The 16,119-nt window shown below is 37.1% G+C and overlaps 1 protein-coding gene across 17 annotated transcripts in view; it reads right to left on the reverse strand.

The window, feature by feature from the left end:
* The window catches only part of ARPP21 (cAMP regulated phosphoprotein 21), a 142,188-nt gene that overhangs the window by 105,053 nt on the left and 21,016 nt on the right, over positions 1-16,119 (reverse strand). For 16 of the 17 annotated variants that reach the window (XM_040548321.1, XM_040548333.1, XM_040548329.1 and 13 more), the window contains exon 2: positions 1,223-1,391. The gene's annotated coding sequence lies outside the window, so the exon portion shown is untranslated. Of the gene's footprint in view, positions 1-1,222; positions 1,392-1,484; positions 1,513-16,119 lie in introns of those variants that run through there. The other variant, XM_040548320.1, reaches the window with a different exon arrangement.

The raw sequence follows: 16,119 nt of genomic DNA on the forward strand, positions 1-16,119 counted from the left end.
TCGTTAAAAAAAAAAAAAGAAAAAAAAGTCAGTTGGAGAGGTAATAACTCAACATAAATATGAAATCTAAATTTGACAATAAAGCTCTCATGGTCAGCATTTTCAGGCATCAAACTGACAGCTCCATTATTAAAAGTCATAAGCCTCTTCTCAAACCCCATGTCACTCTCGGGCACTGTGAAAATCCTACAGGAAGCCATTGGCAGGTTATTTCTAATGAAGATATCTCAACTGAACTGCATTTACTCTCAGCTCACAATAGGTTGTTGTACAGAAGCTTTAAAGGCTTTTTAAAGTTAAAGCCCGTTATTATTCTCTCTCTCTCTCTTTTTCTCTCTAGCTCCCTCTCCAAACCTCCCCCGCTTATCAACTGTCAAATGAGACTCATGAATATTTTAATCCCCCTCCCAATCCATGTGGCTTAAGATGCATTTTAAGAAAAAAACAAAAACAAAAACAAAAAAAAAAACAAAAACAAAAAAAACCAACTACAGTAGAGAAGAAGAGTTATATCAGAAAGTCTTCTGCAATATCTTGCCACTTCACAACAACGATACAGTGGCAATTAAGCAAAACCACACTTTGCCAAGTTTCTTTTTATGGCTTGTAATCAACACTCAACAGATCCATCATCACTTACCTCCAATTTTTTAGGCTTCTTTAAAGTGAAAAAAATCAAACATACTAGTGTTTTAAAACCTTACTGGTTCAAGTTTTTGCTCATTTTTGACATGGTAAGCAAATAAAATCCTTCCTACATGATACATTAAAACACTATTTTCTTTTGAGAAGAAATACGGATTTTGCAAGATAGGAAACTACTGGTTCATAAACAAGGCAACTGGAATATTAAGCTTATAAATTAGATCACAGTAAGTCAATTCAAGCCTTGAGTTGGTCTCATTCTCCCCACCCTCCTACCCAGGAAGTATAATGGCGTTGGCTATTCTGCTGCTACAGCTGAAACCTGAAAAACTTTGCTAACATTTCAAACCATGATGAACTGCGAGACCAGGAATTGGTCTGTTAAAAGATCTTTGGTTTGTTAAGGATTTACAGTCAAGAAATGCGTACAAACGAGTTCTTCATGGGCACATTATCCTGGTAGCTCATCTGCATACTTACACAACATTCAAAAAAAACAAAACAAAAAAACACAACAGCAACAACAAAAAAACAAGTACAGTCATAGTTTATCAGCCACACCAAAGAAACCAGTTACCTGAAAAACTGCTATAATTCCCACCGTCTTGCTAGCGTCTTCTGTTGCTCTTTGCTAGTTAAGTCCACACAAATGATCAATGACAACTTGAGTCCCATGTCCCCATTAACAGTTCAGCATGCCAACCTCCATGCTGGTTCTTCAGAGAGTTTGACGGATCATCGTCAACCTGGAAAAGACGAAAATTAAAAAGTAATAACGGTAATGATCACTGAATGGTTAAGGATGCAATAGATAGGACCAGTTTTCAAACACTAATGACCGGCTTAAAGCAAATCACTTTCACAGCTTGATCCAGCTCCACCTGTCTCAAAACTGCCTGCTTCTTCTCTAACGAAGGCTAGAGCCGGCTGTTCAAGTCATAACAGCTCCTACGCAAAGAGCTAAAATTAACAATTGCATTATGCACTGAAGATTACTCACTTCAATTTTAACCTTTTTTAGTGAATTCCAGCACTTTTCATTATAAAAAGCATATATACATATTTATATATAAGCTCATCTGTTTGCTTCAACAGAAATCAATGAGGGAATGAGCAAGAAAGACTCGACTGTTTTTAACTACAGCTTGTGCTACAATTAAAATCTCAATATTCAAACAGAATTGAAAAAGCAGCTAGATGCTTTTAAAAAGTGACTCCCTCTGCCAGGGTGGTAAATTGAGGTGCTTGATTAATACGCTGAATAAAAGTTGAAATGGTCAAGAATAGGAGGAGGAAGAGAAGAGAAACCCTATCCCTCCAAACACTGCCGAAAATAACTTCCTTTTCAGGCTACGTGTAGGGTACATAGGAGATCTCCAGGTTATCATCGGGGAAATAAACCTGAAGAAAGAGTTGCCTCAGCAATGTAATATATGCTGCGCATCAGGCCCGTGTTGGCCAGCTGAAGAACTGGTCTGACAGAAAAGGAGCATTTTGGGACAAATCTGATTTACAAGCCATGGCTGCATGCACAAAAACTACAGATAGGAAGAAACCCACAGCACTCTGCTTGGGAAGAAGAAAAAAAACCTGAAGACTGTTTCAAGTCTAATATTAGACGCCTTGTTTCTGAGACACTTGAAATTGCACCTTGTTGCAATTTCCTTGCAGTATGTTACCGTGCACAGGGGCTCACAACATTAAGGTAGCTGAATTTCATGAGACAGAAACAGAATTTAGCACTTCACAAAAATCAAGTCCTGCTGCCTCCAGAATCTCAGGTGCACCCAGCTCTGTACACTTCTATAATCCTACAAACTAACATATACAAAAGTATTTCCGTTCTTCAACATGCTTAATTTGTGCAGAATAATACAGAGTATGTCTTCCCACTTACTTTCTAGTATTTCCAACAGGGTATTTTCAGTAAATTTATCTTACTGAGAAATATACTTTAAGGATCACTATGAGAGTGCCAAAGTAACAATATAGAAAATCATGCCTAAGCAATCAAGCACATGTAAAAACAGACTTCATGGAGCCAATATCCCCCCAAATCAAAACATACACACAAACAAACAAGAACAGGGGAAAAAAAAAAAAAAAAAAAAAACACAAAGAAACCCAAGGAAATACAGTGCATTACAGTTTCACCTGTAAAACAGCCAACCAGAGGAGATAACATGCAATCAAAAGCTTTCAAAACTAACCCTAGAAATAGGTAATCTGTACCAAAATCAGAAAACAAAAGATTATTTCAGGATCCTTCAGCGTTACAAATTAACTGTTCATAAAGCAAACAAACAGAGCAAAACAAAAACAGGCTACAAACCGAGCAAACAAAGGGTATCAGATCCAGCAAGTGATCTGCCAAGACTTCAATAAATGGCATTTCTGGTCCTGTGCTACAGATGCTCAACATAATCTTATCATGCTTTACCAAAGACATATTTCTTCATAAACTGAATTCCCCATACTGTTACACTTAAGATCTCTGATGCCAACATAATTTTTCATTGTCAATCTATGAGAAAACCACAGAATCTTAAGTTAAAACAACAACAACAAAAAATCCCATATATTTTCCCAAGAAAAAGTGGGAAAAAAAGCTTACAGCATGCAGCTACCATTTTTCAAACCTGCAATGCCCATGTTTGTTCAGATGATTTTAAAAATTCCTTCAGAATTATCTTCTGAGGGGGGAAAAAAAAAGGCAGGAAGAATTGAGACATATACCAGTCAGAGTCAAGCCTTTGCCTTCCCTTAATATAAATTTCCTCCTCCTTCATTAGACAACTTACAAGTGATGACTAACCCTTTACATACTACAATACGTAAAATACATTTCTGGTTGTTTGGGTGGGTTTCCAAAGAGACTCAGATTTCTACAAAATGCTTCAGGGAGTATATAAACAGCAAAAAGGCATCAGTCAGGAAATAGCCATTAAGAGGGAGAGGTTTTGATGGAAAATACGTTTCCATTTTTCGCACGTTTCCAGGATATCTAGTTATTCAGCGATGAATGCACTTTTTGCTGTTGTCAGTCCTGCAGTGACAGCACTGCCATGGAGAAACATACTGGATTATTCTCTTTCCTGCACATCAACAGAAATGTCAGTGCTGATTTGACTGTCAAACCTTCAGCACCGAAGTGACGCAAGAGGCTGAGCACATGCACTTGGGGTTTTGATCCTCAGGTAGAAACAGCAAAGCTTGTTGCTAGGCAAAAAGCACCTTCCTCATTTGCAAGTGAGCCAAATGTTATAGGGGTCTTGGGATCTTTGAAGTAGTCTACAGGAGATTGCGACAAAATCTGAGCCTCTAATTCCTTAAAGCAATCTGAGCACTACACGCAGCACTGAAACAGAAAACGCAGGTGCACACCAAGCTTTTTTGTAGACCCTCTTGAACACAAATGATATGATCAGTTAGCAAAGAATTTATGAACGCCAGCTGACCAGAATATGCTGCAGGATGAAAATGCTGTTTCTTCTCAAATGGTTTTCTTTATCAATAGGATTTTCACTTCAGAAGCTGAGGACACTACCAAGCTGGAGCAGATACTGCCAAGGCTCAAAGACAAAAGGACAGAAGAAGAAGCATACAGCCACATACATTTGTGCAACACATGCCACGCAGATTCAAAAAAAAAAAAAAAAGTCCGTAGGAAGAAATACACTTAATTTCATGCAGGAGTTTAGAAACTATACCCAGAAGATGAGCTGTCATAAAAAGCACAGAATAAAACAATGAGCAAAAACATTAGAAAGCCCTTCTCAATGAGCATCTGATAGCTGATCATCAACTGAAATTAAACAGAGGCTTCTAACAAAACCCTAAAAGCCCACCATAGGAGAGTAAGCCATTCCTGTATTAAGTACCAGGAAATATTTTCATGGTCTCAAAGGTATTGCATGCTTCAGTTACCAAAAGAGGAATTTTGAGATCCTTATGCTCCGAATAAGTATTGTCATGTCCTAGTTCAGAAGAGGAGATGAGCAGGTTTTAAGCCCAAAGAATTTACCTAGGAGCAGGCAACAGCTGCACACTGCCTGAGTGACAGCCAAGTTTCTTCTCCAAATAAAGCTGCTGAGCAGAGTGGTGAAGTCCTTTTCAGCTCCTGCAGCTGAGGTAGGCAGTACCTACATGTCAGGATCCTCCTCATCTCATGGTGGTTCTCCATTCACATGGATGGCTTAGAGGTACAAGCCCATACACTGAAATTATTAGGATGGGAGGATTCAGAGTGCACTTCTGAGCTCTGAATCTACACAGAGAATACTCTCTGCCACTGGAGACAGATGTCAGATGATTTCCACTACACAACACAGTGACTACAAACTGACTACAGCATTACCTTAAAATCATCTGTACACACAGCCCTCGATGTTGCCAAACTTTGGTGGTTTAAAGCATAAACTTGCTGCTATTTGACCTTTACTTAAAAGTTTCAGTTTCCAGCATCAAGCAATTCTAAGGCACTCTCAGGTTTAAAACTGAAAACAAAAGCTTCAAGTCTTTGTGGTAGCTTCAAAGAAAAGCTTTAGAAAATAAACCCTATTAAAAAAAAAAAAGCAAATAAAACAAATCCTATAGTTTTTAATTTTGTACACACTACTACTCAGTTATCAGTCCTAGTCCTCTGAATCTATATCATTAGACCTGCAGTACAGAGTGCTCCTTCCTGTTTTCTCACATGTATGGATTTGTAAGCTGTCTGTTTAACCTTAAAAAAAACAAGGACAAAGAGTATTTATAGTGGAAATGCTTGAAGCCTGATTTCCCACCTCCTCGTTTTCACTTTGTCCCCTCTCCGTCATCACCACAAAAACTGATGTAGTGATTGCCTACATTTTCTGTTCCCACATGCTACAGACCTTTGTGGATAATAGGTTATTTAGACTTATTTATTGTTGGCATTTTAACACAAACTGTCAGATAGTACAGGCCTTTTTTTTTTTTTTTTTTTTCCAGGACTGGCAGAAACACGAGCATCTCTGTAACAGTGCTGAGGCCACTGACCCACACTAGCCCTCAGTGGCAACAATGGTCAAACTTAACGTAAATGGGACGAACTGAGCTATTTTGGATCAGACTTCAGATCCTGAGACACCCAATTCTCTTTTAGAAAGAAAACAGGAGAAGAGCAGATATGAGGAACAGCATCCCAGCTGAAGCCTCTGTCTTCGGATGCATAAAGACTAGCATTAACCTTCCTCCCAACCTGCACAAGAAATCCAGTATTTACAAGTTACAGCAGGATGAGAACAGTCTAATAATCAAAAAAAGAAAGTGATTTTTTTGTGATTTCTACCTGATTCTGTATTTCAAAGAGATCCTCTTGCTCCTAATGGATTGTCACCAATATTTTCCACTTTAATCTCCTGTCAGAAGACCTCATGTCAATCTCACCATCTTCAGCCAAGTAATAATGACCATATTCCCCCTAGCTTGTTATATTTCTACAAAGCTAGAAGGTCTGACCAGGAAAATAAATATGGATGGCCTACAAGGAAAACCTGCTTTCATCCATAATAAAAGGCTTCAAAAAAGAAAAAAAAATACCCACACTCTTTTTTCTGTCATGATGACCATTTGAAGTTTTCCAGGATCAGCAAGAAAAGATGCTTTGATTGAACTGGCTCATAAATGTCAATCACATAAGTTTGTCAGAAGCTGAGTAACACAAACTTTTAACAAGATAATCAAATGTACCAATCAGAACCCTTGGAATGAGTTGTATGCTTTAGTCCAGCATTCAACAGAGTCACACATGTCAAACACATGCCAATTTGTATCTCATTCCCAGACATAATCCTGACAAATTTCCCTAAAACCAAAATCATTCAACTAACTGGTCAGGCTCTCAGTTGGCAGAAAGCAGCACAGCTCTTGTGACTCCAAACACAGACAACATGGTTCCCACCTAAGTCACCTGTCAGTGCACAAAAGCCCTCTTTCTCAAATTCTATGAGTCCAATAAACCATATAGATAAATACACAATTCAAATGGAAAAGGGGACCAAAACTCCACAATTATCAGGTCTATTTCTTGCCTATCAAAGGCAATCATAACACAAAAGTCCTCTTTATAGACTGATGAGCTTTATTTCAAGGTTAAGAGGGGGACTACAGAGGACACTATAGTAATCCGTCAGGATGTTCAAGAACCTCGCTGCCTTAGCAGGACACCCCTCTCCACTACCCAGCTGTATACAAATCTTTTGTATGTTTTTCTTCTTGCGCCAATACAGGTTCTTCATTTTAAATTGCTTTTCTGATTTCTTGATATTTTTCTTGTGCTGTGGGAAATAACTGTACATCACCTCATTCACTGCTGTTAGGCTTAAAAAAGCCAACTCCTTTTAATTGACATATAAACAGGTATACACCATTTCCATTATTACCTACACCTAGTGTGACTTCTATCAACTGACAGTCTGCTTCAGCCATTCCTTACGCCTCTCTCCTACTCTTCCTCCACCAGGACTGCATTCTGCTTTGTGCAGGCAGAACTCCTTCACGCCCTGCAGCATAGCACTGAACGCACTAGAGGAGCTCCTTTTCCACAAACACTAAAAACAGTTTCAGACAGCGATTATCATAAGCAATTGCAGACACGGAATGAATACTTATGGTTTCAATATGCAATGCTGATCAACAGCACAGCAGAAGTTATTGACTTCAGTCAGAGCTACTGCAGAGTCCGTGAGCTGTAATAGAGAGACTACAGGTATTCAACATGTTCTAGGGGAGAAAATTCAAGCTGTTTGTGGTAAACTAGGATTGCTGTTATAATAGAATCTGAAGGAATATATAGCTTAGTTTTATTTATTTTTTAAATATATACATTTTAATTTAATGCAGAAGTTCTTAAAACCTGTTTTGGTTCTGCAAGTCAAGCTGTGCTTCTCATACCTTCAATACTTTCTCTATTTTTTTAATCCACGCATTAAATCCATTTTGCCTTACACACAGTAACTAAAAGCTCAGCTTTACTTATTCCTTTATTCAATTCTTCCTAAAGCCTAAAGCCAAATGCCTCATTAAGCAAGCTCATTTTGTTAGACACCACTATCCTATCCAAAATCTTGCAAGAGGCATATATTTTAGCAATGTTCAATCCAATCTGGAGCTGCACTTCGTTTAGAGCTTTGAATCTCCCAATAATTATTGCTTTTCCTTGTCAGATCTGCTCCCCCAAGTTTTCTCATTGTTTGAGGTGCTTCTGAAGAAAAAGGAAATTAAGGCAAAACCAACATTAGTTAGCTTACTGTTCCAATAGTACAGGGAAATTATAAACATTTATAATTATATAAAAATACGTGTACATTTTACATAGTTAAATTTTATGTTTTAGTATATGGATATTTATGCTTTATACAACTATATTAATCCCACTTTGTTAGTCCCATTTTGGATGGTCTTTGGCAATGCAGTCAAGTAAGAAACACCACACATTACAAAAAGAATGCTAAAACATGCCACAGTTTGAATTCAATGCAAACTATACTACCATCATTTGGGGAAAAAAAAAAAAAGGAAAACACCAATTAATACTACAACTTAGAATTTAAACTGGCTAATGATACAATGCATGTTATAAAAGCCAATGGAATAATTGCATTTTCTTCAGCTTATGCTCACTTGTTGAAATAACAAAGATACCAGCATTCAGATCTTCTGTTAATTCCACTATCTCTGAAACAAATGTTCTCTGAGATCCCCAATCTATGTTAGCACACATCTTAAGACAGGTACTGATATACATCACATTTTGTTATTAGCAACACCAGTACAATTAAAAAAATTCAACCAAAGCTACAAAAATGAAGCAGAGACAGGTTCAGGTATGCTCTACTGGCACAGTAAGGGTTAGCAAGAGGAAGAAATCCTCTCCAAAAGCAATTATTACAATTGTAACAAGAGAAAAGGCAAAAGCCCTGGTTTACAAAAGCAACAGTGCCAGTTCCTAGAGTGGATTTGTAGCTTTGGCTGCTGAAAACATCTCGCCAGAAATCCTGTGGTTTCTGCATTATGTTTGACTTTTCCAGTGGGTAATTCCAAACTCCATGTGATACTGTGAACAAAAGAAGAGCCAGAAAAAGCATTTGGATGTCTATTTGTGTTTTTTCTGGGAAGAAATTATGACATATGTATGAGAAAGAGAGCTAATTAGTTTTGTTGAAAATGTATCTGGCCACCCCAAATATACCCAGCCAGAAAGCTTCATGACACGTAAACTAATAAAAGAGCAATGAATACACAACAGAAATCAAACTTTCAAGCCAATGTCTCCAAGGAATATGTCCTATTAAAATATATACTTTTCTACTTGAAATTTATCAAAAAGTACATTCAAAACAAAAATCAGAAAGTGAGACTTTTTGAGTACTTTAAATCTTGTTATACAGATTGAAGTCTCCACAAGTCTGAATACAATAATAAAAAAACCTCTATAATATCCAAAATTGTGTTTACCTGCTGTGAGACAATCTGTCTTACTTGGCACTAGAAACCACTAACTACATCAATAATCTAAAAATACTGAGATTTAAATTACAGAATAGAAGTACAGGACAGAAATTCTACAGTCCATAATATATTCTATTTCCATGGCAGAACGGCTGCATCGTCTCTCTACACCCCCCACGCCCCCCCCAGCCCATTGCTGTGCTAGATATCAGAGAGGAACAGCAATCTGATTATAAAGCAGAACACTGAAATGGTAGAGTGGAATATATATTAGTAAAGGTTGAGGAACAAGAACAGAGGTACTGGCTCTGCAACTGATATCTTTCAAAGATAGCTCTGTGCTAGAGGTTCCTTAAGGTTTTATTTCCAGGTTTGGGTCTCAGCTAAATGGAACCTTCACTTATATGTCTTTGGAAAAACAAAAGACCTTAATAAAAGTTAAAGCAGGTACCCATAAGATTTCTGAATTTAATGAGTACTCTGTAGCTTCACATGTCCTTAATTCTTTACTTAAAATCTCAAACTGGCCAGTTATGAACATTTTAGTGTGTAAATTGCTTTTCGGAAGCATCTTACAGTCTTCTATTGGTTAAGCCAAAGGATTTTTGTGACATTTAGGCAAGCTAAGCATGATCTTAAGTGCGTCTGATGCAGACCACTATCATTGGTACAGTTCTGCTGCCCGTTTAATTCAAGGACATATTTCATTCTGAGAGTCTCGAGGTACACATTTTATTCTCTATTTGCAAACAATCCTTTTAATGGACAAAATATGGTTCTTCAAATACCAAGTCGTGCAAGTACTTGGAAGATATGAGACAGAGCAGCTAAAAACTTGGCCCTGGAATTCTCGTAAGGAAGGGAAAAATATTGATTCACAGTCTTCTAAACGAGGCAAGCTTGAGATCCTTTCTCTCACTGAAATTTTGAAACTGCTCATAAAATTAGTTAATTTCAATATATAACAATCAGGTGATGCTTTATAAATTTAATTAGTACAGCACCCAATGCCAGATAGAAATCAAAATGTATTACATGCATCCTTCATATACCAATGCAATTAGTATTTGTGTTTTCTTTTTCAAAGAAGAAAATGCCAAAGAGAATGTTCCACAAACTAAGTCAATTTGCTGTATGGGAGATGGATTAAAAATTTGCTGAAGCACTCAACCACGTAATCCAGTGATTTTTTTTCTCCTCTCAACATTAAAAAAAAAAAAAACCCACAACTGTGAATGGAATACTGTTTGCCAATTTAATTGTATTTTGAGTCTAGCCTGACCCTCCCCCTTGCAAGAACTGAAGCCAGAAGACAAGAACTTTTGCAGAAGACAAAATCTGTTTGGCCAATATTTCTTAATATATTACGCTATTCTTTTGAGCCTCAGGATTTATTCTGATATCTTCAAGATATCCAAAGACTGATGAAACATGACAACTATGAGAAAGGGCAAGTCAGTAACCACTCTGCTGCTGTAAGCCTGGTTCTGAGGAACTGTGATCCTTCTTGCAAACCAGCCTCCTTAATGAAAACGGCCTTACCCTAAGCATGTTTTATCGTAACTCATCTAAGTGCAATGGCCAGAATTTATGCCCTTGTCTTTTCTTCTGGCATTAAAAATTATCTGCCTGAGAACTTTCTGCAAAAGACAACAAAAGAAGTAAAACTATCATCCTACATGTTTGGCTTTATTTATGACATAGTTTGTAGCAAAACCAATCTTCTGATCGAATATTACTTTAAAACATGTATCTACTGTACTAGTTCAAACTGTGAAGAGGGAAAGAGGGAAAGAGGGAAAAATCGCAGTTTCTTACAACAGAATAAAACAAGCAACTATTTCAAATACAGTGTTGTAAGTGCCACAGTATCTCCAAATTCACAAAATATTCTTGAAATTTGGTTTATAATTATTAAACAAAAACAAACAAATAAAATAGTAAATAGGTTCCATTCCAGTATGTGGTTAAAACACCCAGGGAATTGTTAAAGATAGGTGCTGACTATAAGCATGCTTACAGATATTCCACTTTAAGCATATATCTACAGGAGCAAGTGTAAATAATCACAAAGAAGCAACTGTTCTGAAGATTCACTGGACTTACAATAATGCATGACTTTCAGATAAATCTGTATGATTGAACGAAACCTTTCACCCTATTATCGAAATGAAAAAATTGCAGTATAAAATACCAAGCATTTTCTTACTGCAAGAAATATGTCAATAAAATGAGCAACTACCCAACAGTATGAAAATTATGGTAATATCTGAAAAGAAACCTAAGGGAGGACTTGAAAAAATAATTTAACAAATACATTTGAAATTAGCTTCAGCTTCCTCTAAAACTTACTTATTTTCCAAAACATTTCCAATAGAAAGAGGTTTAATTATTGAGCAACGTTCTCTAAATTCTCCTTAAAATAGGAAAAAAAAAAAATCAAGCTGACATTTCAAGAATTCTTTTTTGCTGAAAAGGAATGGCAGAGCTGCAATTTTTTTTCCTTTTGCTATCGCCTAATTTTCTATGTTGTGTACCTGATCAGTCACAGGCTTTACAAACCAGCATTGACTTTTAAACACATGCGCAATATATACAGAACAACCAGACAAGTGTCTTATTCTTCCCTTAAAGTGCAACAGAAAAAAGAAAAAAAGTTACTTAATAAAACCATTGAATAGCTCAAAAAAAAAAAAAAGGAATATAGCAGCAAGCTCAGTGCTTTAATTTACTTTCAAGTAGGACCATAGCTGCCACGAGTCAGAACACCTGAAGGCACAGTCTAGGATGCCTTCTAAAATAGTTAAGTGACTTATATTTAGGAAATGTCCATGATTGAAGAAGGACCAAGAACAAGCCCACCAGCAACTCATGTAACTTGCACCACATAGGCCAACGTACCACAGGCTCAAACAAATACCACAAGCGAAATTTATTTCAAGTTGAGAATCATGCCAGAAAAGCCCTGATCCTCAGAAAGTCGTCCATGAATGGACGATCTGAAGCCACCTCACACCTATGATCTCGGCAAGTGTTATGCCTAAGGGATATTTTTGTTGTTTTTGTTCGTTTGTTTTTTACATCAGTGGACAACTAAAGAGACAACACACCAAGGACCAGCCATCTCTCTTCTTTCTACCCACCTTTTGAATTTTGGTTCTCATGAAGAGAGCTGTTGAATTGCACAACCAGCTCATAGAAAATAAGCATGCAACCTGAGATCTTCCTGCAAGTATATGACCATAAAAACATTTGCTTTTATTGACGACTTTACCTTGGACTATAAGCAAGGAGTCCTGAAGTTGTGACTGTCATAGCTACTATATCATGATACATTCTTCCAACACCAATTCAAGATTATCAGCAGTTGCAAATACAGCACCTCTAAAACGAAAGGCTGCAGCTGCTTTTCAAGTATTCCAGGCATGATCTTGAAGTCTAATTTGTGATTTTAACATTACAAAATTAAATGGATTGCATCCTTTTTGATGAGGGGAATATTTTTAATCCATGTTTACCCACCATATTCCATAGCAAATTTTGAAAGTAGCTGCTTAGAGCTACCATAATACAGTTAACACATCCATCAGCCAGTATGAGACAATAATGCAATACCTATGTTTAGGGACAAAACCAAATCTCTTAAAACAGTAACAGTTATATCAACATCCTGTTATCAATGTTAAACATGCATTTCTCAAAATGTAGGATAACAAAGACTCTTAAGCATTCATTAGCGTCCAAGAAAATTTGGACACCTAAGTACCTTAGACCCTTATGAAAATCCCAGCTTCTAGTCAAAGATACAGCAAAACAAAATTTCCGCACCTCAATTTCAATTACGGCAAATAGAACAAAATCATTTCAAATAGAATACCCTGCTGATGATTACAAATTGCCATGCTGCTCCATGCAAATTTCTCCCAATTTCAACAGGAGTCCTAGAAAGAGGATGACAGAAGAAAGCATGATGAACAAAGTAGCACTGACTGTGTAGCTATCTTCTTCAACTGAACAGAAATAATCAGACCCTCACATGCCCAGCTTCAGGTCAATCTTCCAGTGTGTGTAAGTTACTTCATATGGCTAACTAAAACACTCAAACATCGGAGAGCCAAACTGAACAGGATAAAGGAAAGATGAGAGTGGAAGCAGGCTAAAAGCTGACAGCCTAGGAATTCCACCACTGGATTAGAGGGACCAAGGCTCACTATGCTGCCAGGGCAACTTGGTGATGTTAGCTTCAGCAGACACTGCGGGTTTACTTCCTCACTGTTCTAAGTTTTAATAATCTCCTGACATCTACATGGTGAAATCTTGACACAGGAACTGTTAACTGTACTGCAGGACAAGGACCAAAGGTTGGCTAGATTGCAAAATGGTCCCATACCTTCTGGTCAACAAAATAAAAATATTATTTAAGTATTCCTTTGCTTATATCCGTAATCCAAGTAAGCAGTATTTCAATCTGGTTTTCCAAAAGAAAAAAAAATATCAGAGATCATTTGGAACTTACTGAGACATAACAGGGTCATAATGGGAGCTTAGAGTTTTAATCTCATTGTATGCATAAATAACTATTTCTTCTTGTATCAGTTTCTATTGCAAAAACTGTAAATGAAGGAGAAGAACTGGTTGCTATGCGGAGTTCACAGGGATACTAAGATGGCATTCATGACCTGATTTTTATCACCATCAGGCACAAATAAATTTATATGCAAAAGAAAAAAATACAATAATGTTAGATTTCAAGAGAGATTTTAAGCACACAGAAGTCAAGATTTTCAAAGTGATGATTCCCACAGCATGCACAATGTGTTATAAGAAATATTATGCATTGGTATATTCTATGTTTTGTGTCTTAATACATATGTGCAATTTAACTTAGTTATGATTGTTGGAGGAACCATAAGCAGCCATCCCAACAATTTCATTCTCAACTAGTACTAATGGAGTTTTGGTACATAATCTTCTTGTCTGTTTCGAAACTACGGGAAGAGAAGAAAGGAAAACTTACAATAGGGCAAGAAAAGGAAGGAAGAATGTTATCACTTCCATGTGTTCTAATTATCTAGGTATACAGTACACTTGATATTTAAAAAAAAAAGCTAAAAGCACCGAGTATTAGGAATGCCAGTACTTACACTAATACACTTTTGAAATACCTTGCAGGTAAATCTACTATCCCTTTTATACACTACTTTGCTACTGCAAGTTTAATGTGCTACACCTACACAGTTGTATCCCCTTTGTGTTCTCAGTATGGATGCAGCCAGCCAAGAACAGACCTTGGAATTTAAGTCAACTGAAAGGCCTTCCATTTTCCACTAACAGGTCATAATAAGATCTTCTGTGGCAGAAGAGAAACTTTTCAGTGTGCAATAATATGATACCAGAAATAACACTAAGGGCCAATGAGTTTTGAAGATGGACAAATTCCAGCTAAAGAGAAAAAACATTCCCTCTTTCCTTATCCCCAGGAGACAGACATGAGGTCTATATCCTAACCCATTCTCACAAACCATATGAAAAGGCATTATTATACAAGTCTTACAGCATTTGCTGCTATATGTTGTTTATTCAGTGTGCATGTTTATTACTTTCCCAGCTCCTTTTCATCTTCTCAATATAGACAAAGCCTGTGAGAATGCACAATCAGTTAAATCAGTGGGACCTGACCAACCCTTTAAGTACCATGACAAATGTGAATAGGAATTATTATGATTTCCAGCTTTGGAGATTATTCTGTGGGTTGGGGAGAGAAGGAGAGATGAGGGAGGAATGAAAAACCATCTCTCACTCAAAGAGCTTGGCCTTCATATTTACATTTTGCAGATTTTTCCCCCCTCGTTTCTAACACATTTTCACATATAGAAATTGTGAAAGAGGAAAATTCTAGCCTTCCTTTGACTGTTTTCTCCTCAAAAAAAAAATAAAATATCCAGACACACTATTGCTTTCTGAATCTTCACATCTCAAAACCTCAAACAGCTAGGAAACACCTGATTATCGCCAAGAAGTGTCTTTGAAGAACAAAGGATAGATAAGCAGTTCACTGCACTTTTTCATGTCTTTTCTTCATCTGACTTTTCCTAATCCTTATCCACATTATTCCCATCTTAAATCCAGACAAGTTTTATGATACCTCTAGTCTAATAGAAGATTTAAAAGTAAAGGGTCTGAGACTCATTACATTTGTATATGACTGTGCCCAATGACAGGTGCAAAGGCTGGCAAACAACCACTGGAATGTTCAATTATGCCTAATGTTACATTTTTTGTTACTCAGTCAAAGGTTGGAATTTGAAAGGCTAATAGCCTCCTAAAAGGTATCGTCTGATAGAACTGTCAAGTTCAACAATGGGTCTTTGAACTGTCTTGTAAACCTTCACTCTGGGAAACATTTACAGACCTCACAAAATCAAAATATCAAGACACTGACAGAGTAGAAAAAAGCTAATCAGCTAACTAACCAGCAAACTAACCAGCCTCCAGCATCCATACTAGTGGCTTGACATCTCAGAATAAAACGAGGCTGGACATGGGAGTGCCAACTGAATGAAACCTCTTCTCACCACAATAGTATACTAAAACCAGCATCTCTCTCAAATATACTTGCTTTGACCAATAAAACTTCTATTTTCAAAAAAACCAATATAAACCCAGAATGTTTACCTACCTATTCACAAACATTTACAGAATCAAGTTTCTTTCACTGAAAAGAGCATGTCACCAATTTAAAGAAAAACAAACAAACAAACAAACCAACAGAGAAATGATAACCATGGCAGAAGCTGGGCACCTGCTTCCTTCCAATGGTGCTTTTAGAAGCAACAGTGAAGGAAAGCCCAGCACTTGCAAGCATGCTGTCTACCGCACATGATCCCAGTCCATGCAGTTTGAAGCTGGTGAGACCAGGGTGCCACAATGAAAAGATTTCAAGCTTATCAGGAGGAGAAAACCTGAAGATTACCTGTCTACACAACAATCCTGATTCAG

Source organism: Cygnus olor, chromosome 2 (genome assembly GCF_009769625.2).
Source record: "Cygnus olor isolate bCygOlo1 chromosome 2, bCygOlo1.pri.v2, whole genome shotgun sequence".
NCBI lineage: Eukaryota > Metazoa > Chordata > Aves > Anseriformes > Anatidae > Cygnus > Cygnus olor.